Raw genomic sequence first — 23,552 nt, forward strand, 5'->3', positions numbered from 1 at the left:
CACGGAACTTAAAGCAGAGTTACTAGTCCAGCAGCATCAAACTCAATTTCAATTCCATTTACTTTGCTGTAACACACACAATCTTCAAATTCACATTCTTTACAGAATTCATCCATAGCTAGAGATATAAATAATTCATTGCTTTAACAGTAAACATGAAATTCCAACCCTGAAATTTAAGTAGTTCTAACTGTTCAAAATTCACTTTGCTACACCATGCATCATCAATCCTATAGCCTACAACATACCTATCATCTTGACTTTTCAAGGCTTTGTCATCTTCTTCCCCCTCAGATTCATCCTTTGGCTCTTCAGGTTCCTCCTTTGCCATGATTCAATCTCCGCAATTTTCTCTGTCTTTTCCGCCTTTCTTTTCTTCCATTGAGCAACTCGGTCAAGGATATTAGGTAGGCTTGCAGTTGAAGAGGTTGCGATTTCTTCAAGAGCTTTTTGCTTAGTATTTCTGGGTTCTGAGGAGGTGTAAAGTAGTTCAACAGGAATTTCAAGGTTAATTGGTTGTGGGCTAGGGGATCTGGCTGGCGATTGCACTTCTTGGTTCTTAGGGTTTTCATCGGCCATGCTTGGAGATGGTTTAGCTGTAGAAATTTTGTGGTTGAGAAAGTTCGAGAGTTTTAATTTGATGTGATTGTGAGTTATTGGAGTGGTTATTGGGTGAGTATTTATAAGGGGGGTAAATATTTGAAGTGGTGTATTGAAGTTGAAGGGTTAGTTTTAGGAACAATGAATTTTATCTTATTTTTTAAAGTTAATCCGGATAGAATTTCAATCCAAGACTTATCTTTTCACACTATATTTAATAAAGATAATTCCAGAAGATAATTCTTCTTGAAAGGAAAATAATTTTTAAAATCTAAATTCATGGAACAAGTCATATACATGTCTACGTTGCCTTGAATAATCTGTACATTTTTAAATAAGTGTTAATTTTACTAACCTTCAAGAATTTACCAACGGTGACATTTCTGTTATGTTTATCACACCAAGATTGTGATAGATGTTTTATTTCATCTAATTGATCCTGCAATTGACAATGCCATATCTAGGAACTTTAGTTGCAATCAATTCAGCTTGATCATCCCAAGTTCTAGTCTCTTGTTCTCAAAGCGTTCTCTTCTCAAAGGCTTAGTCAGAATATCAGCAATTTGACTATCAGTTGGACAAAATTCTAACTTAATATAGCCTTTCTCCACATTATCTTTTAGAAAATGATGTCTAATGTGGATATGCTTGACTTTAGAGTGTTGTACTGGATCTTTTGATAACAGATAACACTAGTATTATCACAATAAATTGGAACACATTCAAATTTTAAACCAAAGTCACATATTTGTTGTTTAATCCATAGCATTTGAGAGCAACAAGCTAAAGCAACTATGTTATGTTTCTTGGAACCCCAAGAAACTAGGCAAGGTCCAAGAAATTGAGTCATACCTGATGTGCTCTTTCTATTGACTAAATCACCTGCATAGCCAGCATCTCTATATCCAACTAGATCATATGATTCATTTCTTGGATAGTATAAGAATAAATCATCAGTTCCTTGATACCTGAGTATCCTTTTCATTGCTTTAAGATGAGATTCCTTTGGATTAGCTTGGAACCTCGCACACAAACCTACACAGAATGATATGTCAGGTCTACTAGAAGTTAAATATAATAAGGAACCTATCATACCTCGATACATCTTCTGATCTATGCAAGTTCTAGCGGAGTCTTCATCCAGTCTGAAGTTAGTTCCTATAGGTGTTCTTATAGACTTGGAACTTTCCATCTTATATTTCTTTACGAGTTCCTTCACATATTTTTGCTGGTGAATCATTATTCCTTTCTCGGTTTGCTTAATTCGTAGTCTAAGAAAGAATTTTAGCTCACCTATCATACTCATTTCAAACTCGCCACTCATAAGGTCAGCAAAATACTTAACCAAAATTTCATTAGTTGCACCAAAAATAATATCATCAACATATATCTTTACAACTAAAATATCAGTTCCCTTAGATTTCAAAAACAGTGTTTTGTCTATTTTTCCTCTTTTAAAATCATTATCTAATAGGAAATTGGACAACCTCTCATACCATGCCCTTGGTGCTTGTTTCATCCCATAGAGAACTTTATCATGTTTATAGACATGATTTGAGAATTCTGGATCTTCAAATCCCAGGGGTTGTTCCACATAGACGTCCTCTTTGAGTAAGCCATTTAAAAAGGCACATTTGACGTTCATCTGGAATAATTTATATTTATGAAAGCTGCAAAAGTAATAAGAATGCGTATAGCTTCTAACCTGGCAACTGGTGCAAATGTCGCATCAAAGTCTATGCCATCTTGTTTATTGTACCCCTTGACAACCAGTCTAGCCTTTTTTCTCACAATGATTCCATGCTCATCATGCTTTTTCCTATACACCCATTTTAGTCCAATGAATTTCTGGTGTTCCGATCTAGGAACTAGGTGCCAAACTTTGTTTCTTTCAAATTCACTCAATTTAGCTTGCATTGATATTATCCAGTCTGCATCTGGTAAGGCTTCATCAAAGTTCTTTGGTTCCATGATAGACAATAACGAGAAAAATGAACAGAAGTTCCTTAGTTGGGACCGAGTCTGAGTTCCTTTAGTTATGTCGCTCCTGATCATGTCCACTGGGTGAGACTTTTGATGTTTCCAACGTTTAAGGGTAAAGTCTTTAATTGGATACAATTTTTCATGTTCTGCACCGTTGTCTTCTGCCTCTTGATTGAGTGGTTCTGAATTCTCAAGTTCTGGGTTCTCAAATTCTGGATGTTCCTCAGGTGGAACTTCTGTTTCAGCTGCCGTTTGATTTTCAGCTACCTTATTCTTGTCTTGCTGCTTCATAGATATAACTAGTTCCTCATTAAGGTCCTATCTTTTTACTAACCTTTTTTCGAAATCATCATCATCCTGCACATCAATCACATAATCAGTTTCATCAAAAATTATATGTACAGATTCTTCAACACACATTGTTCTTTTATTATAAACTTTGTAAGCTTTACTATTTGAGGCATATCCTAAGAATACAGTCTCATCACTTCTTTCATCAATTTTTCCCAAGTTTCTCTTCCCATTGTTGTGTACAAAGCACCTGCAACCAAATGATCTAAAGTACGAGATATTTGGTTTCCTTCCTTTCATTAGTTCATAAGGTGTCTTGTTGGTTATTGCTCGAACAGAAACTCTATTTAGTATATAACATGTTGTATTTACTACTTCAGCCCAGAAGTTCCTAGGCAGTCCACTGGAAATAAGCATAGTCCTTGCCATGTCTTCCAAGCTTCTATTTTTCTGTTCAACGACTCCATTATGTTGTGGAGAACTAGGGGTTGAGAAGTTATGTTCCATTCCATGTTCATTACAAAACTCATCAAATCTTGAGTTTTCGAACTCGGTTTCATGATCTGACCTTAGATGGACTAGTTGGAAACTTGTTCTTCTATGTTCTTTCTTAACAAAAGCAACAAATTCATCAAAAGTATCATCTTTGCTTACAAGAAAAAAAACCCAGGTAAATCTGGAAAAATCATCTACAATAACCATTACATACCTTTTACCACTTCTACTTTGTATCCTCATAGGACCACACAAATCCATATGGATGAGTTCCAATGGTTTAGTGGTGCTTACCATATTCTTTGACTTAAAAGATATTCGTGTCTGCTTACCACTTCTGCTTTGTATCCTCATAGGACCACACAAATCTATATGGATGAGTTCCAATGGTTTAGTGGTGCTTACCATATTCTTAGACTTAAAAGATATCCGTGTCTACTTACCTCTAACACATGCACTACAAACTTTATCTTTTGGGAACTTGATAGATGGAAGTCCTTCCACAAGTTATTTTGATCTAAGTTTATCATGCAAAGAAAAACTAGCATGGCCAAATCATTTGTGCCATAGTAGGGGATGATCCTCAATGACACTAAGACAAGTCAAGCTACTGCTTGGAACTTCATTGAGATCCACAACATATGTGTTCCCTTTTCTAGTTCCTTCAAGAATAATACTGTTAGTGTCATTGTTGTTGATTCTACAAAAATTAGAAGTAAAACTAACTAAGTTACCTTTATCGCAAAATTGAGAAATACTTAACATGTTGTGCTTAAGACCCTCGACTAAAAAAACATTTTCTATAGCATGGGAACTTGACCTTCTTATTGTCTCCACAGGTCACAGTTCCTTCATAGTAGGCATTTAGTGAGAGAAATTTAGATTTGTCTCCAGTCATGTGCTTAGAACAACCAATGTCGAGGTACTAAATGTTGTTCCCCCTTACTGGAACCTGCATGAAAACTAAGCGTTAGTTTCTGGAACCCAGGTTTCCTTGGGTTCCACTGTTTTGGAGGAAGAGTAAGATTTCTTCATCTAGACTTGTTCAGTATGCTCAGTGTTTTTAAGAGTGTCTTTAAGTTTCTTAGGACATGTAGCTCGAAGATAACATGTGCCACCACAATAATAACATAATTTTTGACTGGGTAGATCCACATATTTCTTGTTTCTCCTAAACTTCTTTTTATAACCTAGTCCTTCTTTATGTTTATTTGGATCGTTAGCTATCCATGATGGAATTCCACTATTAATGACTTCTTTACCTTTCCTAGATCTAGCAAGTTCCTCATCCAAGGTTTGATTTTTCACTTTTTACTTCTTCCAAATCTGATTTTAGTTTCTAGTTTGGAAGTTGGCTTGTGGGAGAAACTTCATAATCAGGAGAATTAATTCCAAGTTTCAATTGAGCTAGCTCTACATTTTAACATAATATTATCATGTTTCAATTTTTTAACTTGTTCTTTTAGATGGACATTTTTATCATATAGATCAAAGAATATAGTGTGAATATCAGTCTTCATATTGTCAACCCATTCATTATGTTCTTTGTGGATTTTTAAATCTTGATCAGTTTGGAACTTTGACCTATTTAGTTCAATACAGTCATCCTGAAGTTCCAAAATAATGTTTATAAGATTTTCTTTGTTTAAATATTTGAGTTGTCGATAACCATATCATACCTCAGATACAAGTTCCTTCAGACGAGCTTCATTATCAGTTTTAGCCATCAAGCATAAATTGGTTGTTTCTTCCATGGATTCTCTTTATCCTTCTACTTCGGAGTCAAAGATTCCCCATGCAGCCACCATGGCTTTCCTGACATCTTCCTTGGAGAATGATGATTTATAGCACTTACTTTGCTCCTTCCCTTTGTATTTGGGTTTATCATCCTCCTTAGGTTGAGGACAGTCTCTGATGAGGTGTTCCTTGGAGCCACATCCAAAGCACTTGATCTCCTTGGAACTTAGCTGTCCTCATTTACTCTTGTCTGCTCTTTTTCCTAGCATCTTCCTGAACCTCCGTACAAGCATTGCTGTTTCAACATCATCATCTTCAGAGTCGCTTGATTCATAAGCCTTTAGAGCCATACTTTTATTCTTGGAACTTTCAGTGTTTGCTCCAAGATGAAGTTCATGAGTGAGCAGGAATCTGTTGTGTTGTTCAGGGTTGAACTTGGTGAAGTCCTTTGACTCCTGTACAACAGTAACCTTGGATCTCCACCTCTCATCTTGAGGAAGACTTCTAAGAACTTGTCTCACCTGTTCATCAATGGGTATGGACCTGCCTAAAGATTCTAACTTATTGACAATGTTAGTAAATCTAATGAACATATCCTGAATAGATTCTTTGTGTAGCATTTCGAATCTTTCATATTTTGACATTAGTAAATCAATTTTGGAATGTTTAACTTCATTTGTTCCTTCATGTGTTACTTGTAACAAATCCCAAATCTGCTTTGCGGACTTACAACCCGTGATTCTATTATGCTCATGAGGTCCTAGTCCACAATGCATTATTTTCACTGCTTGAGCATTCAACTCATATTTTTCTTAATCTTCTTTATCAAATTCAGCCAGTGGTTTAGGGATTACCTCTTTGTTTGAATTGGTTTTTGTTACCTCGAAGTCACCACTTTCAATGACTCTCCAAACTTGATAATTTTCAGCTTTGATAAATATCTCCATTCTATTCTTCCAGTATGAATAGAACTTGCCATTGAACATTGGTGGTCTTTGGGTCGATAACCCTTCTTCAAGTTTCTCGTGTGCATTTATCTCTTCAGGAACTTACTCTACAAGGTTGCTTGTAATTTTGTGAGAACCTGCTCTGATACCAATTGTTAGTTTAGATGAACTACTACGAAAGGGGGGTGAAAAGTAGTAGGTTCCAATCGTGAAACTTATGCGGAAATTTAAAACATAACATAAAAGGAACTTAAAGAACACAACACGTTTATGAGGAAACCATTCAGTGCCTAACTGGAAGTAAAACCTCGGCTTTATTGGGACTTATAAACAAATTCCACTATAATAGGCAACTCTCCTAGTAAAACCTATTACACAGACCATTGCTTCGCAAGTTCCACCACAGACACTTGCCACTTGATTGGACACCTCCTACCAGACCTAAGACACTTCCTAGGTACCTTTTTCTCATTAACCCAGGACACTTCCTAGGTGACCTAAGACACCTCTTAGGTTCCTTTCACTTGGCCCAAGGCACCTCTCAGGTTCCTTTTCACTCACTGTGCACTCACAGCTACCACTAGAATTTTAGAGTATTCAAACTCATACACTCTAACGTGAATTTGTAGAGAATTCATAATCTCACCCCAAAAACCAATTAGAACACAAAGACTCACTATAACTCACAAATGGAAAGCTACACATGAAACCCAAAATCAAATTGATAAAGCTTAAACCTTTGGCAACCTTATTCTTAAGCAATGAGTGGTTTTCACGCTAAAAACTCTCATTTTGTTTCACTGAATTACTTCTGTATTTATTGAAGTTCCCCAGTTCACAAAGTGTGGTTTTCAAAAACATGATAAGCTCAAACAGAAATCTAAACTTATCTCTTTAAATCGAGATCAAAACAGATTTAATTTCGCTTTATTTGAAAACCAATTTTTATCAAATTCGTTTTAATTAAAAGATAGAATTTTATGAAAAAGATAAAACCGGGTTAAAACCAGATTTTAGAAGACAAAATCAAATAAATAATTTTTCATAAAAACTGTAATTATCTTTTACAAATTGATGAGCTTGCCAAACTTTATCTGATTTCTAATAAGTTCCATGCATAACAACCATTTACATGCTTACATCAACCTATAAAACAAACTTATCTTTTATACAACTATAAGTTATGAAGTCCATATTTTTTGGTTGATATCTCGAGCTTTGCACTGTTCCTAGGTCATTGAGGTTTGCCCCAGCATTACATTGGAACCAGGTCATTACAACCCGTTTTGAAGTTCCTGTTAAGAAACTTTGGGAGGTTCCATTTCTGGAACTCTTCTTTTGTCTTTACTTGTCCTCATGTATCTTCTAAAGTTCCTTTGTTTCAGTTCCTACTTCAGCTCCCAAAGCTTACTGAACCTGCAAACATTACAACACTAGAAAATCCTTATTAGATGGAAGTTTCCTCAATTCTTAACATCATCATCAAAACCTCATAAAGGTTCAACAAATATGATTCCCCAAATAATGGTCCCTATTAGTAACACAACCAAATGTTTAATTACGCAGGGTTGAACCATCAAAATTGAGTCTACACTAGCCCACTAGGGGAAAGGACCAAGATATAATAGCGCGGGGGAGGGGGGCTGGGACTGGGACTGAGTGGTAATAGTAGTAGACTTAATGGTTGAAAAGTGGATATCATACCATCCAAAAATAGAACGATCCTTCCAATCTTGAAATAGAGAAAAGGTACATATATAAATACTATTAATATTATAGGTTGTAGTATATTAAAAAATAAGACTATTACGACTTTTCCAGATACACCAATAAAGGATGGAAATCGTAAGGAGAGAGTAGGGAGAAGAAATATGAAGAGACTGAAAAATATATGTGATTGTGGTAGAAGATGGGATAAGAACTTCATGAGTACGTAGAAGACCAAACAATTAAGGAGAAAGGGAATAGAAGGAATAAGTAATGTTGAGATTTAGAATGCATATATTAAAAAAACACACAACAAGAAGGGATGATATTAATATTTCAAGAGATTAGACAAAAGTTTTTCTAGTAGGGAGACTATTCAGAAGGATTTGCCATAAAATGATTCTATTTTTGGGTGGAATAATGTCGAAGTTCCTTATTTAGCGGCTTTCCCACCTAGAAGAAGACAAAACAAAATTGTGCGCCATCCAAGTGGTTGATGTAACACTAAATTGACCATCCTTAGACATACCATAACAGGGTTCATTATGGGAATAAAGAAAGGGGATTCCTGATATAATTTTTACTAGGTCATGAGGGAGGACTGAAAGTAAAAGGGGAGCATTTTGAGTATTAGTTTCGAGGATAAACATATCACCAATGATATCAATATTAGGAAGGAAAAATAGGTAAAAATACTCCCAACTTTTGCCCGTTCGCTAAAACAATGGACCCAAGTGACCGGTAACCTGTTAATGAGATATTTTTTTTAGTTTAAGTGACACATGTCACCACGTAAATTATTGAAAATAAATAAAAAATGTAAAAAAAAATAAAAATAAAGAAAACCTAGCCCCAACCCATGCCAACCCCTCCGCCAGCCACTAGCGACTCTTCTCCCACCGGCCAAGCAAGACCCCCTCCCCCTCTCGCACAGGCCCATTCCCAACCCCCTCCCCACTACAAACACCACCCTTTTCCAACGCCTAAATCTCCAGTGATTAACTTGCTACACAACTGCCTTGTCTCGCCCCTCAGTTACAGCGTCATGACGTAGGGAAAATGTAGGTCGTTTTCTAATCTCCCCTAGAGCCAAACAAATTTATAATCACTTAAAAAACCTAATACGAGTATAAGGTAAGTCAACGGTTGAACCTAAAGGAATGAGTAGGTGAAATTTATAGCCTAGGGTCAAGCTACTTCAAAGATTGTAAGATGAATTGAATTATAACTAATGTATCAAATAGCTAAACAAGTCAAAGAAATTTAGTATTCTAAACACTAGGGAAATAGGTTCCTTATGCAAGCTTAATGATTATGCTAATCAATGGATGACTCGATTGATTCAAACATTGCAAATGACAAACAATAGTTGCAATTAATAGAATCCAAAAGCTATCTCCTATAAGCCAAGCTAGGGTTCATATCTCAAATCAAGGAGAATCACAATCAAATTCAACCAATTAAAGCAATTCCCAAATTCAAGGGTTCATGTCAATGAAATTTCTATGCAATCTAGATTAATCTTATAGATTGATCACTCCAAGTCTAATTAATCACATGCACAACTATGTCAACCAATTTAATTGCAACAATTCAATCAACAAAGAATCATCAACTAGCAATAATCAACAACCAATCATGCTTCCCATTCTCTCTAGCTACTAATCTACACACTAATCATGGTGGAATTGAAAAACAAAGCAAATTGAATCACAAACATCATCATTTTAAGCTTAATCAAAGAGGAAATCAAACATTCAACAAATTCTCAACCAAAGATAAAAAATCAAATCAAACATTCAAGGATTAAAGGAAATAGAAAGCAGAAGTAAATTCAAAGGAAGAAAATGTCACAAACTTTCATTCATTGAAGATGAAATCCAAGATCAAAGATGAAATCAAAGATGAAATTGAAGTGTAAAAAAAAAACAAGTAATCTCAAGTTTCTCTCTCTTCTAATTCTGGAAATAAGTCTCAAGTACATATAAAATCACCAACCCCTAAAACAGGAAAAGTCAAGGCTATTTATAATAAATCGACCAAAGGGAGATGGAGCAGCCCGTGCGCACGCACCAGCCCCCATGCGCATGCAAAACAGGATCTGCGTGCATGCACATAGGGGCCTACGCGCACGCATCCCTGCTGTGGTACTAGTGGTGCTTGGCTTCCCTTGCTCGCTCATAGATCCTTACACTCTCATGCATCCTCATCGTTGGTGCTCTCGAGGTGATGCCCGCAAGGAGGGAAGCCTTTTATTCTTTAAATATTTGCGCACTCCAGACCTAAAATGAATGAGAAAACATTTGTAAGAGAGCGGTAAACAAGATTTCAAAACATTACTTGCAAGAATTCAAGTAAAAGTAAGAGAGGAAGCGAAAAGAATTGAAATTAAACTAAAATAACTAAATAAGAACAAAAATCATGAAAAACTCATAAAAGTGAACAAAAAACCAAAGTGAGCTATAAAGACGGAAAATAAAAGAAAACTAGAAAGATTATTAGAAAATAAAACGAGAAAATATAGAAAAAGGAATCGAAAACTACTCTATTGAGCGCCATAAATGACGCTCATCACGGCAACCGCAACAAAACAACCCAACAGCCCCATCATCTTACTACAGTAACTCCACCGCCACAATCGCCAACAATAACAATCAATCACACCGCCAAACGGAAACAATCGCAACCACACATCAAACCACAATTTCGGCAGGGTTTTTTTTTAATTGTTTCAAGTATTTTTATGCGGTGGAGGTTAATGATTTAGGGGAAAGAGGAGGGAAGAACCGGTGTGAGGGGGGGTGTGGGGAAGGTCAGGGAGATGGCGCTAGCGTAAGGGAAGCTCGACAGCTTTGGCAGGAGATATTGGGTGGTTGCAGGAGGATTGTTATGGGTGTGGGCTTGGGTTTTTTGAATTTTTTTTTTAAATAATTTCAACCAATCATGTAGTGCCACGTGTTCTTTGACTTGATATAGAAAATTAGGAGACCGGTTGGGTCCATTTTGAGAGAATAACCCCTAAAGTTCTATATTTAAAAATAAGCCAAAGTTGGGATCTTTTTGAGCAAACGAAAAAAATTGAGATTATTTTTACCAATTTTTCCTATTAGGATTATGATCTGGGTCCAAATTTAAAAGGGAAATGATATTAGTATTAGCATACCAAATATCAACGTACAAAAGAATAGAAGAACCTTTACCAATCTATTGGAGGTTCTTAATCAATAAAGGACGAATTTGGAATCGTTTTTTCAAATCAAAGAATGCATAAACTGAGATTGATAATTTTGAATGTAGGAGCTACGAAGGTTTTTTCGGCGTAATTTATTGAACCCATAAATTAGAGGGTGAGTCATGATTTTACATCCTAAGTTAGTTGAAAAGGCATAAATAATATAGCATCTGTTTTATGTAAACCTAAGCCACCTTGATTCTTTGGTTGACAAATATTATTCGAAGCAATCATTGGCTTGGAGTAAAATATTCAGTTAATTTTACCCAAAGAAGACGTAAAAGAAACAAGAAGGGGATCGAGCTATAGTCATAGTATAAGAGGTTGGAAGACCGAGAATTTAATTTTTGATCAACTTTTGAGATAAGATGGTAGAAACTAAAATGCGAGAAATTAAAAATTAAAAAAAACCCCTAAATATTGACGAAGATTGGACTTGGGAGTCATATTAAAAAAAAGGGAAATTTTGCGAAAAACCAACTTTTTATAAGAATTTTTTTTATAAGAAACCACTTTCTAATTATTTTTTTTATTTTTAATTTTTTTTGCAATGACACTTTTTTTTTTCTTTTTGTTTTTTTTTATAATGACACACCTTCATAAATTTTATTTTTTATTTATTATTTTTTTTTTTGCAATGAGACACCTTTAGCCGAAAAAGAGGGTTTGACCCAATTTTCGGCGTTAACCAGACCACGTGCGAGGCATGTGATCTCTTAAAACCATTCTCCAACTACGCCAACCACCAGAACGACACCGAAACCGACTTAACCACCCATCAAAACCGCCTTACCCACCCCACCACACCGAAACCACTCTATTTGGTGTCGTTTTGGTGGGTGGCATAGTTGAAGAGTGGTTTAAGAGGTCATGTGCCTCGGACGTGGTCGAGTCAAAGCCTATAAACAGGGTCAAACCCTCTTTTCCGGCCAAAGGTGTGGCATTCCAAAAAAAATATTTGAGTAAGGTGTGTCATTGGAAAAAAAAAAGGTGTTTTCTTGCAGAAAACTATTTATAAAAATGTGGTTTTTTGCAAAATTTAAAAAAAAAAAAAAGCCAAATTAGCTTTATTACGATTTGAAACATATTTAAAGATAACAATAGAAGATATATGGAAGTTAATAAGCTGACCTGAGAGAGAAGCAAACTTTACGAGGAACATAGTAGTAGTTTTACAGAATAGAAGACAGTCATCCGCATAGTAAACAAGATATAATCAAAGTTGACAGCGCAATTGAGTATTTATTTAGATAGCTTAGGTTTACAATATGTAATATTTTATACTCCTTCCATATTACAGCAGACAAAGGATGATCAAAGGTGACGCCACAATTGAGTAATTATTTAGATAAGTTTATGGTATCTAATACGCAGTAGTTTATACTCCTTCCACTTATTTTCAAGGAAATGTTGATCACGTGCAAGTATGCCAATGCGTAACTTTGATCAATAATCCAAGTATTATCGATTCCTATAGTGATAAATAAAAATTATAGTATTGAATACTCCCTCCATGTTTTAATAAGTATTATAGTTTACCTGGCACATAGTTTTAGGAAATTTAATTAACTTAAATAATATAAGAGGTAAGTTGGGTATTTGAAGTATTAAAAAATTTTAAACGAAAGATAGTGAGATTAATATTTTATTGAGAAATAATGGATGTGAGAAAATATATAATAAAAAATAGTAGTGGGTTTTGGTGGGGACTATGAGAGGAGAGATATATATTATTTTAATATAGTTTTTTGCCCAAAAAAGAAATTGTAACACTTATTAAAACACGGAGGGAGTATTAATATTTTTTTCATTAATTAAGTTGATTCCAACAAGTACCAAAAAGATTATATATTTTTTTCTTATGTGTAAATGACTAAAATGAGCCAAAGTGAATTAGAACAATAGTGCAAAAAATCAAAACAGTCCGCTTTAAAAAAAAAAAAGGTAAGGAGTAACTCATTCAACAACTATATTAACTAAAATTCTTGGATAATTTTTCTGAATGAACATTTTATTCCCATTTTGTGAGAAAGGATCTTTCAAAAAAGAAGCTAGAAAAAGAGGGCTTGTTATGTTTTTATTTAATTTTTCTTATAATTTATTTTTGGGAAATTATCTTTGGTAGACCTCTAATAATAAAAATTCTCAGATGTACAAAGCAAAAAAATTATTATTCTTGGTGAACTATATTTTAAAAAGTTTAGTCATTGGTAACATTAAGCAAGGTAATTAGGCATTTCTTAACCGTGGTTAACCATTCTAAGTTAAAAAAGCTGTGATGCCTAAAATACCCCCATTTAATTTCCCCCTACCACAAATGTCAAATCATTTCCTTGACTTTATACGCTCAGGCTTCTTCATCTTCATTGTTCGGCATTCGACATAAATGATTGCTCAACTTCTCTTAAAGTTGTAATTCGATTTTTTTCCTTAAAAAACTAGGGCTCTTTCAAACAATTGATCTGGGTTACTATTTGTAGTTTGTAGTGGTGATTAAACACATTCTGAGTGAAAATTGAAGACAGTGTGAGGGTTTCGTGTTCCAAAAAAATTACGGGTTGTAGAATTCGTTTTTAGGTAAGACGGTCTACATCAAAGTTCGAACTTCTTGGGAAAATACCACCATTTAGACTAAATTGAAGGCGGGTATGTGTTTTTTTGCATACAAGGTTTTGATATGCTCTATTTTTTGGTTAATGGAGTTGGATATGAAATGTGGTTGATGGTATTGGTTATATTTGTTTGATTGATTATGTTAATTGTTAAAGTTCACTTTTTTATTTGTTTAGGGTTTTGATTATGTGGTAATTTGTTGTTTATTGTTGGATTGGTATGCAATTTAGGGCAGATTCTTATACAATTATTTGTTAGATGTTGTTTAGTTTGATTGATGCAGAATGGTTGATAAAATTGTGCTACAATTTCAGTATAGGGGTGTTGATGTGTCTATTTTGGTTGATGATGTTGATAAAGTTAACTTGATAGACCTTATTGTAGAGTACTGGGAAAAAGTTAAGGAGAATAATATTGAAACACCAAAAAACCCCACTTTTCAATATGTGTATAAAATGAAGCATGTAGCTCTTCTAAGTGATGCTGATTTGATGAAGATGTTTGGTAATTTGCCTGAAAAAATTTGAGATATACATATGGGTTGGGGATGGTCTTAAAGACAGTAAGGATGTTGCAGCTGCAAGATCATTAAGGAGTGGAAAGGGAAAGCAACATGTAGCTAAAACAGTAGCTAATCTAGTTCTTGAACCTGAAGCTAACCTAGTAGATGAACCAGTAGCTAAGGTAATAGTTGAACCATCAAATAGAAATACCAAAAAACTCACACCTAGGAAGAATAAGCAGCCTGAGAATGTAGAAGTTGTAGTAGTTAGCAAGGCTGACTTTGATAGACATGTGAAGGCTCTAGGATAGTCAAACAAAGTGAGTGGACCTAAGGTTTTAAATTATGATCCAGATGAAACATGGGCTTAGTTAGAAGCTAAGATGGAAGAAAACCCTCAACCTAAGGGTAGAGGGAGGGGGAAAGGGAATGAATGAGGGAGAGAATTTGAGAGAGGGAGAGGCAGAGGTAGGAGTAGAGGGAGAGGGAGAGGTAGATCTTCTGACAAAGGGAGGGGAAGAAGGAATGCCTTGGAGAATTGATTCAACATTTCCCTAACACCATGGCCAACTTACCAACAAAATCGACCTCATGAAGATGACCAAACTGCTGACCCAAATGAAAATCATTACCAACTGCCCCATGATATCATCACACAAAATACCCAAGCCCAACCATCTACACAGTCTATGATACCTCCTTTGCAAAACATTGGTCAGTTTGGACTTAGGGGTAACTCAGGTGAGAATCAATCATCTAATTCATCAAGAGTGTCGGCCTTTTTTCAAAAGAGAGTGCCTAGAACAACTGCTAAGAGAAAAGGGATTGTGATTAGCACAAGTAAAAGTAGGCGGGATAGTTAACAAACTGGGGATTAGAATAGGAGAAGGAATGTTGTTGTTAGCTTAGGTGAAGACAATGATAATACCAGTCTGGCTTTAGTTAGTGATGAGGGTGACATTGAAGATGATGGTTATAGTCCTCCTAGAATATCTGATGAAGACATGAGTGATGAGTCACAAAATGTCAATTTAGATGATGAAGATGAGTTGCCTAAGGATGAGTATGGGCCAATGATTGAAGACAGTTATGATCCTTTTGAGGATGAAATTTTTTAGTGTGAGAATGAATAGGACAACTATATAACAAATTTATATAACAATGGAGAGGTGTATAAGGATGAGGTCTTTAGGAAAATAGTTCTCAAGCCATGGTAGTTGTTCATGGACAAGTAACATCGCATGGATGTTGTGAGGGATTACTGCATCAAGTGTGGATTTGCAGTAGATGTTGAGTGGGCTAGCAACAAGAGGTATTGTTATAGATGCTTTGATGTGAACTGTGGCTAGAGATTACATGCATCTGTTCTTCCAGATGAGTGCACTTGGGCAATTAAAAGTATACAAAACCCAGAGCATACATGTGCAAGACTTGAGACAAGAAATAGTATGGTTAATGTGAAGTGGGCTATGAGAGTCTTACTTAAAGATATAAGATCAAGCAATGATGTTCCTGCCAAGGCCTTGAATGAGTTACTTTGGAAAAGGTATGGAGTCACTATGGCACAAAGCACACTGTACAAGGTCTAGACAAAGGCCTTATTTAAAATTCACGGTGGCCATGATGTCTCTTAATTACAAGGAATTACCTAGGTATAGTGATGTTATCAAGCAGCTAAATCCTAATTCATTAGCACCATGTGCATGGAAGAATGTAGGTCCTGACAGGCCCGTGGTGTCCAGTAGCATATTCATTACATTTAAGGCTTCAATAAATGGGTTCAGTGCTGGATGCAAAAGCTTAATTGGAGTGGATGGAGCTCATCTTAAGGGAAACTATGGTGGGTTCTTATTGTCTGCGGTAGCTCTTGATGGAAATAATGAGATATTTCTTGTAGCATGGGCAATAGTAGGAGTTGAAGATGCTGACATCTAGAAGCTCTTCCTGTATCACTTAAAGAATGCCTTAGAATCAAGTGGCAGGGGTGATAATTGGTGCATAATAAGTGACAGACAAAAGGTATATTCACATGCCCCTAATATGCTTGTTATTGCTTCTGTATGTTTGTATAAGTTAGGCCATAATACACTTGTTTTTCTCTAAAGGGTTTTGATCCTGCCATTAGTATTTTATGGCCAAAAGTAGGCAGAAGATATTGTTGCAAGAACTTGGTGAAGAACTACATGAAGGAATATCCTGGTTTGTTGATGTTCCAATTATTCTGGAAGGCTGCTGGAGCATTCAATCCATTTACCTTTAAAAAGGAAATGGAAGTGTTGAAGAAGGCCAATCCCCTAGCTCTTGTTTAGCTGTCACTGCTTGGATTACAATCAAGATGGTCAAAGCATGCTTTCAATCCAGATGTGAAGTGTGATACAAATAAATCAAACTTTATAGAATGCTTTAATTCGTGGTTTTTCGAAAAAATATGGAATGTTCATGCTCACTGGAATGTACCTGCATTTATATTTTGGACTTTAGGACTTTGCTCATGTAATTGGGGTTGACCTAAGACTTAATGTTGCTTGACTCATTGACTTGACACAACTCAAGGTATAAACATGACATAATGATGACTCACTTCATGTGACTCGTGTGTGCATAGTGTTGACTCAATGTGATAACACGACATGACTTAATGTGTAAATGACTCGTGTGTGAATTGTGATGTGATCGTGCGACTCGAAAATGCAAAAAAGCAAAAATTTTCCGTCATTTTTGTTGCGGGTACCGACTTTCTCTCGAAAAAAAAGAAAGATGCGAAAAACGAAAGAAGCGAAGTTTTTGAAGGTGCATGTTGAATGAGCTTAATCCGTTAACGTTATCTCTCATAGTACTAGGATTGTTACATCTTTGACTATCCTAGTTGACTCGATAATGAAAGTATTTAGGTAACTTAGGCGCGGAGGCTAAGTACTTCATACTTTGTGATGTAATAATGATTGATCTTGATATGACAAGGCATGCTTCAGCGTTGTGTTAAGATTTCATGACAAAGGGTTCCTAAGAGAAGTATATTTGGGCATGTATCTGTGCAGTGTGTGAAAGTGACACTAAGGTTAGGCCGCAAAGGCTAAGTGTATGGAAAGATATTATTTTGAGAAGAGCCAAAAGATGGTATCTCTTAGGCTAAGTAGGATAACAATGTAAGGATCAAGCCCCCAAGTCTAGCTCTAAGTAGATAGGGATGAGCATAGGGGATCCCTTGATATGATCATTTATTAAAGTAGATATGAATGAATGAATTTTTATTACGCCCGCACCTCAATACGAGGTTGCCTATGTATCCGTTAGGAATCAGGCTGAACTTAGCTCTAGCCAAACCTCGCACAAGTGTTTGTATACTTCAAAAAGGTCTTTTGAAGGGTTGTAACGTGGTTAGGCTAAGGGTTTAAAGAAGAAAGGGATAAAGACTCGAGACCCTCGATAAGCCCCTAAGGTGTGCAACCTTGCTTTTGAATCTTTATATTTTTATGCTTGAGGCTTTTAACTCTTTTTTAGCTTTCTTCTTTTTGCTTTTGTAATTATTGTTTTTTAATAAGTGTGGGCAATCCTGATCATGCGGTCTATCACTCACTTGGCATTCATGTTTCTCAGGCACGGTATCGAGCACTCGATACGAAACGTAATCTGAGACGTGTTCATATCAAAGACATTTTCATATCAAAGATATTGGAACACTTGCGCTTTTATACACTTTTATTATTATTATTTTTTATTGCTTTTTTTATTTATTTTGATCTTTTGAAATCACTCAAGCTTTTGAAAATTGTATAAGTTGCCCACTGTCCCATCCCTATATTAGGTAGATGTGGGGTGAAGAAAGAAAGGTATATCGTTAGACAAGGCTCAAAGTTGTTTATCAAGAAAGGATGTATATTTGAAGGGTGAAAGGTAATATGATGTGGCTACAAGAGGTGCCTCAAATCATTGGTATACCTTGCACTTAGTTCGACATAGTTTTTTTTTTTTTTTTTTTTTTTTTGAAATGCAATGATCACAAGTAAGGAAATAAATGCTTATTTCATTAAAAGGGGAAAAAAGAAAAGTCATACAAAGTAAATCTAAGGAAAAATAAAAGGTTCCTATGCTAGAATTATTGGGGATAGGAAGAATGAAAAAGAAATAGAAAAAGAGGTCATAAAATCTTGTCGTTGAAGCTCGCCTCTTGTCTTGTACTTATCATCACCCGGTCTTCTTGCTAGCTAGAGGAAATGGGATCTTGTTTGCTTCTATGAGATCTTGAATGAGATTTTGAAATATGTATCATTCATCGGTGGTATGACCATTTCCTTGATGGTACTTGCAATAAGAATTGGGATCCCATCTTGAAGATCGCTTTTTTGGCGTTGGATCCTCGGTAGGGCCAATAGGTTTGATTAAGCCTTAATCATAGAGACGATCGAAAGCAACATCATAGGTCATTCCAATGGGTGTGAACTCTCTTTTGGGTTTCTTTTTAGATCCTTGATTATCCATAGCTAAGACACCGTTATGGTCAAAGGTACTTACATTGTTACTAGAGTGGGCGTTTCCGGAAGAAGAAGGATTGTCGTTCTTCTTTCCTTTCCAGCCACTGTGGTTACTATTTTTAATAGGTTTTTGCTTTGCGAGGTCATCTTTGATTTCAATTTCGATGTCATAGACATCCTTGAAAGTATTCAAATTATGTTGATATTTTAAATGGTTCGAATACTTCTCTTGGAGATTCTAGATAAACATCCTTACAGATTCTTTTTCGGTGGGCACCTTAATCATCTTAGCGAAAGTTTCCCTCCACTTATTAAAGAAAGAAGTAAAGCCTTCATTCTCTTTTTGTCTTAGCATCTCAAGTTGTCTATATTCGGTTTCAACTTGAATATTGCATTTATATCTATCAATGAAAGCGTTTAAATAGCATCCCAAGTAGAGGTTTTTTCTTTATCAAGAAAAAAGAACCATTGTTGACAAACGGTCTCAAGAGATAAAGAAAACAAGGAATGAAAGACTTTTCTATCAATCCCCTTAATGTTCATTATGGTTTCAAAGGCTCTTAACTGGAAGTAAGGATTATCTGTGGCCTTCAACTTAGGGATGTCAGTGGCGTTGAACTTTGACGGAAGATGTTCCTTCTCCACTAAGACCCCTTGCGAGCTAATGCCCTGGAATCTAAGTCATTGGATATTTTTCTCAAGCTTTCTTGCATGAGCTCCATTTGTTGTTGTTTCACAGGGTCATTGATTTGGAGGGTTAAAGCCTTCAACATCTCAGTTATGTCTGCCATTTGCTTCCTAAGCTCATTGACTTCTTCTTGACTCGACATTATCTTCTTACCTTTTCTTTTTCGACCGACTAGTTTATCAAAAAGTTGAACTTGAACGAAGGTGTTGTCCTTGATTAATCGCCCTTCTCTCCTTGACCAAGTACTGTGGAAAGGAAAATTAGGGATAAGTTTTTTCATTATTTATTTTGACTCAAGCTCTATTGAACATGGAATACATTGAAAGAGGATATGGAAGTGAATAGAAATGGAATGGACCCTCAACTCAAATGACGGAAAAACGACTCATGCATGAACCTAAGACATGGTCATGGTGACACATACAAAGTGTGTGCTAAGACTAGTGAGTGTAGGTGACATGTTAAGACTCGTATCATGACCATGTGGCTAGACTATGTGACTAGACTCAAGCAAAGACTAAGTTAAGACTTCATGTATATGCATTAAACTGGACAGGCTGTTGTATTTTAGTCATAACTTTTGATCTGTGACTCTAATTGGGATGAAACCAACGCCAAATTAAATATCAAACTCGGGGCTACAGATCCATATGTTGTACGACTTGTAGATCTTCCTAGAACTCCGGATATTACCAAAATAGGTTGACGCTTGTGCAGTATACGGGAATAAAAATCCGGGTTGACTTAAAGGAACTATGACTCGATTTTAGACATATTTATTAGCTCAAATTAGTTAATCAATTAATTAAGCAAAGTCCTTTAGTCTTTAGTTAGTTTATTAAGACTTATTTACAAATACAAGTCAAACCAAATGGTTAGTTTAATCACATAATAAGTATGCACAAGTAAGTGATGCACAAGTAGTCTAGTAGTCACAATATGATGCAATGAGTTTGCAACATAACCATGGATCTAGTTCTCTAAAGTTTAGGATATGGGTTAGTCAAAGAGGGTCAATGGTTATGATTCTGGATGCACCGCGCGGAAGCCTTATCTTTGGAAGGGTTGGCGCGAGTGGATGGGACCCCGCGAGTGAAACTTGCTTCCATGGTTTGGTGAATTCAACATTCTCAGGTGTACCCTTTGTTGCTAAGAGCGTTCAATCAGGTAGATGGAGCATGAAATCCCAGAGGGTTTTGTCCATATGTAGAACACATATGGATTTCAGAAAAGTGAGAAAAACTCTACCAGGAAGTAGAATCGAGCCAACAGTGCTAGAATTGGTCGAAATAAGAACGCAGATTTCTGGCTCGGTATTGGAAGAACGCAGCGCCATCCAACAGGGATTGTCGCTGGAATATGAGCCCTGTTTCTTGGTGACATAATTGTAGCTCGACGACCGAGTCATATCTTCGGCGACAGGCTTTGTTTTCTAGATGCCAGTTCCTACATGCCTCAGCAACTATCCGTGTTCTTAAAATTTTCAAGTTTTTCGCAGCATTATTTCATTTCTAGTTGTAAACGATATTCCTCAAATTTCCTACGTGTACAAATCCTATGTTTTTTACCCATTACGTATGGTCTTTCCTATGAGAACCTTTTTTATGCATATGAAAATAATGTTAATCAAAATTACGCACATGAAATACTTAGAACTTTTCGAGTCTCATCCACTCATTATAAATCATTGCCGAAATAAATTTCAGGAATTAAAATAGAAATCCTCCGCACTAGGGTCGCCAAAAACTGTAGGGAATATTTCAAGGATTACCCCAAACTTGAACCCCGTTGTGATCATACACTAAAGTACGGTGGCGTCTAAGGGAAAGGAAGCTAGAGCAAAAGAGTCGTCAACAAGTTTTTAGCAACTTGTAAACCGTTCACAGGGTGAAGGTTACAGCCCTTAACGATCCAAGAGATCGTTAACCGTTAACTCCAATAGGTCTGGAACAAAAATGGAAGTTTGGGGATGAAGGTACAAATCCAATCTAAGACAAAGAACCTGCCCTAAAAATAGGTCTCTACTTTATTCTTCTCGTATTCATGTGCGCTTTCTGACTAATATGCAATCATTAGGTTAACCCTAAACCTGTTTAATCTATGTTGGTTGAATAATATTGCACAAATAAATCTATTATTGGAGATAATTTGAATTATAATCATATAAGCCCTAAACAAGATAATTAATTATCTAATTAAGCGTGATTACAAGTACCAATTCCCTTTAAACATGCATAAAAGGTGTGATCAAGTAATAACAATAAATATATATCAAGCAACATAATAATAATAATCACCATAATTAAAATAATAATAATGATAACAATCATGTTAAAGCATAATAATAATAGCAATATCCTAGGCATGATACTAACAAGATTAATAACAAACCCTAGCATGTCACTAAAAAATAAAGATTGAAGCTTTGGCCCTTACATGACACTAACATGATATTAGGAAAGAAAATAGGAAGCATCACAACAATCATACTTAATATTAGGAATTTTTAGTTGTTACCCAAAACATGATACTAGGAAGCAATAAAACATCCTAACATGATACTAGGAATCACAATAAAAATCTCAGCATGATTTTTATATCATAATATCAATAAAGAAATTAAAGCACTTATTTGGATGTCTCGTATCTCTTTCTAATAACAAAATACATACGTTAGTAATTTCAAGGAAAATAATTAAATTAAACAATTAAATTAAATAATTAAAATAGAGATTGGGACCAAACCCTCAGAAATACCAAACCTTTCACGTCTAGGGCAAAGGCGACTTCAAATTTGTCTAGGTGTGTCTAGTGCTAATGTATGAGGAATTCTGTTTGTAAAAGGCTAGGCTAGAAAGAGAGAGGGATAGTATCAAGAATTTCTTGATGAGAGTTGGTGATTAAAAACGGAGGTCTAAAGACGCTATTTATAACGAAAACAGTCCAGATTCTATAAAAAAGAATCAGAGTTTGAAGAGGAAAAAAACACGCCGATGTTGCTGCAACAGCCCTTGTCGCCACGCGACAGGCCTATCGTCCGGCGCTGCAAGACAGTTTTTGCAGATTTTGTTTTTATCATATCTTTTGACTTAGAAGTCGAAATAAGGAATATAATATGTCTTGGAAAGCTCTTGAAGTCCAATTTCCAACCCAATCAGAATCATATTAAAATCGTTCGTAGAAAAAAAGATATGGCCGAAATAGTGGAAGGGTGTCGGTTTTGGATAGAGTTTCGTATCTCATTCATATCTTTTTCGTTATAACTCGTAATTAATATTATAATATATAATTTCAAGATCTATCCAACCATATAATATTTGGATACAGATTATGAGGCACAAAAATAATATCTGAGCATATTCCATCTCGTAAAAAACAAGGATTCTTAAAAGGAGTAGTTTTATTCAATTTCAAACTCTTTGAAACATAATTATCAATCCTAACTCTATTAGGATTTAAGGGAACCTTCTAGAGTATTCTAAAAAAACTATAATCAATCATAATAGCTTTAGGAATGATAATTAATAATAGGCCCTCCTTTAGATCATTGGGCCATATGTAAGAACCAAACTGGGCCCAGTTTAGCATTTTGGCCATAACTTCCCCATTATTCATCGAAATTGGGCTTATAATATATATTTGGAAAGGTCTTTTTAAGCCCCATCCAACTACACTATTATTGGACCCATATCATGGACCAAACTAAACTGGAATGCACGTTTTTCATAAATAGGGTAAGAACATAAATATTTTCAAAAACAAAAAGAAGAGATATTTTAATAAAAACTTCCTCATCACTAGACTTTTCATGCTTTCATCTCGTTCAATAATCAAATGACATGAAAGGTATTCATCACTAGGTTTTTGGGTTTCTACAATTTTCATAATTATATCACTCATCATGGCTATCAGGACCTCTTTCCTCAACCATGAGTATTGTAAGTTCTCTTGTTTAAGTACTACTTCGTTTTGATGTTGTCAAACGTGTGCCGTACAAAGGGATTATAAAGGCAACACTCGGGTGGCTAAGACCTCTTAGTAAGGGAAGCTGACTATGTAAGACATGGAATTTCCCCCTGTTAACATTACGGAACATGTTTTTGTTGTTTACAAGGCCTCTCGAAGAGCAAGACTAGGGAAATGCATCGTCATGCTCAGCTGGATTTTAGAAATTTTCTGCTTATTGACAGTCAAACAAGAAAATTGAGAAACACTTCTTGACGTAATAAGGATGATGAAGAATATTATCCTGTAGTTCATGAAAGGGCAACAAGTGACCTAGGAA

At 35.6% G+C, this 23,552-nt stretch overlaps 1 long non-coding RNA gene across 1 annotated transcript; it reads right to left on the minus strand.

Moving 5' to 3' along the window:
- Window positions 1-9,593: 9,593 nt before the first annotated feature.
- Window positions 9,594-12,437, minus strand: LOC110719093. The gene is made up of 2 exons (XR_002511030.1): window positions 12,124-12,437; window positions 9,594-10,042 (listed from the first exon to the last, which is right to left on the minus strand). It is a non-coding gene; the product is annotated as an uncharacterized LOC110719093 (long non-coding RNA).
- Between the last annotated feature and the right edge of the window lie 11,115 nt (window positions 12,438-23,552).

Source organism: Chenopodium quinoa, unplaced genomic scaffold (assembly GCF_001683475.1).
Source record: "Chenopodium quinoa cultivar QQ74 unplaced genomic scaffold, ASM168347v1, whole genome shotgun sequence".
NCBI lineage: Eukaryota > Viridiplantae > Streptophyta > Magnoliopsida > Caryophyllales > Amaranthaceae > Chenopodium > Chenopodium quinoa.